The sequence below is a fragment of the Aplysia californica genome, unplaced genomic scaffold (assembly GCF_000002075.1).
Source record: "Aplysia californica isolate F4 #8 unplaced genomic scaffold, AplCal3.0 scaffold00023, whole genome shotgun sequence".
NCBI lineage: Eukaryota > Metazoa > Mollusca > Gastropoda > Aplysiida > Aplysiidae > Aplysia > Aplysia californica.
The window spans coordinates 1162803-1164272 of record NW_004797293.1 but is presented as its reverse complement, the minus strand read 5'-3'; the positions used below and the strand labels follow the sequence as shown (position 1 = coordinate 1164272).

At 37.3% G+C, this 1470-nt stretch overlaps 1 protein-coding gene across 1 annotated transcript in view; it reads right to left on the bottom strand.

Annotated features, from left to right (window-relative positions):
- LOC101858831 overlaps positions 1–1109 on the bottom strand; it is a 25565-nt gene extending 24456 nt beyond the window's left edge. The window contains exon 1 of the mRNA XM_005090898.2: positions 958–1109. The gene's annotated coding sequence lies outside the window, so the exon portion shown is untranslated. The remainder of the gene's footprint in view (positions 1–957) is intronic.
- Between the last annotated feature and the right edge of the window lie 361 nt (positions 1110–1470).

The following is a 1470-nucleotide window of genomic DNA, read 5'->3' as shown; positions in this document are numbered from 1 at the left end:
GGAGTGATAGGTAGGTAGAAAGAGAAGGATACAAAATACAGCTGTTTCATTTATATATATATATACGTGTGTGTGCATTATTATCATTATTATCATGAGCACGCATATTCGTTAAATCCCTCTACGAATCGTATGTAATAATTTCTTCAGAAGCTTACAAATTAATATTAGCCTACTAACTCATTTATCGTAATTATTTTCGAACTATATTATGATTCTAGCCACAGAATTCAGTATAGGCTTTGTTCTGAGCATAGAGAGAGAAACCCACTGACATAAGGGTGGTCGTCCTTTGTGCCGGGAGAAAATAATATATACAGAGAGAAAGAAGAAGGAGAAGAAAAAAAGAAGAGGAGTAGGCCTACAGATTCAGGCGGTGCTAGATCTACCTATTACGAAAATATTATTTGCGAAACTTCTCTGATTCTGAAACTTAAGTTAAAACACTCTTCCGTTGGATATCCCCTCCGTTAGGAACTTATAGTAATTATTATTATTATTATTATTATTATTATTATCATTATGTTATATGCATCACAATAAGAATGCAAATCGGGAGCGTGACTGTCAGTCTCAAAGCATAGATTAGAAAGGGTGTCAGGTAATATTATTACCGTCCCGTAGAAAATCTAGGTGATTTATATCTACAACTCCATACTCCATACCGAAATCTACATATGGACTCGGTATGGAGTTAATGGGGTTGTCTGGAAACAATCATAGTATTAAAGAGGACTCTCTTCCCAAGTTGATATACCTCAATAGACACTAGAAACGACAATTATCCCATATCTCTTTACGATTTATTTAGAGATTTTCTCAATGACGCACCCCGGAACTGAACCTGCCAGCACGAAAACACACTTTCTTTTCTATTTTTGAACCTTCGTTCGCGATGAACGAAGTTTTGACGTGTATACAGTTTGTTGTGAACCAACACTATGATAAAACACCTACCTTCGTGCTTGGGTAACCATAACAACGGCTCACACACAATACCAGTTAATCAACAAAAACAAAGAAAGTGAACAATAAGGTCACTCGTTTACTTGTCTTTCCTCCCGAATGTGTGTTGTCACTGTGTGTTCTAGATTCTGATTATTTTAACCCTTCTAAAATACAGGAACGAATAGGCCTAGACGTAAGCCAAGCGTTCTGCTCGAACTTTGGCCTAGTTGTGTAGTTCTAATCTAAGTGTGTTGTTGGATATAATAAGGTTAGTATGCACTTGTCAAACTATGAAACTTGTTCATGCACTTCTAGATCATGAGTAATATACAGGAGGATAGTGTAGACGATAACTCTTTTTATTTTTCAGACAAGTTTTGTTACAGGCCCCACGATCGCTGGGATGTCCTCGAATCTAAAAAAAACCGCCGAAAATCGCGCACTGCATGGTGTGTGTGTGTGTGTGTGTGTGTGTGTGTGTGTGTGTGTGTGTTTGTGTGTTTGTGAGAGAGAGAGAGAGAG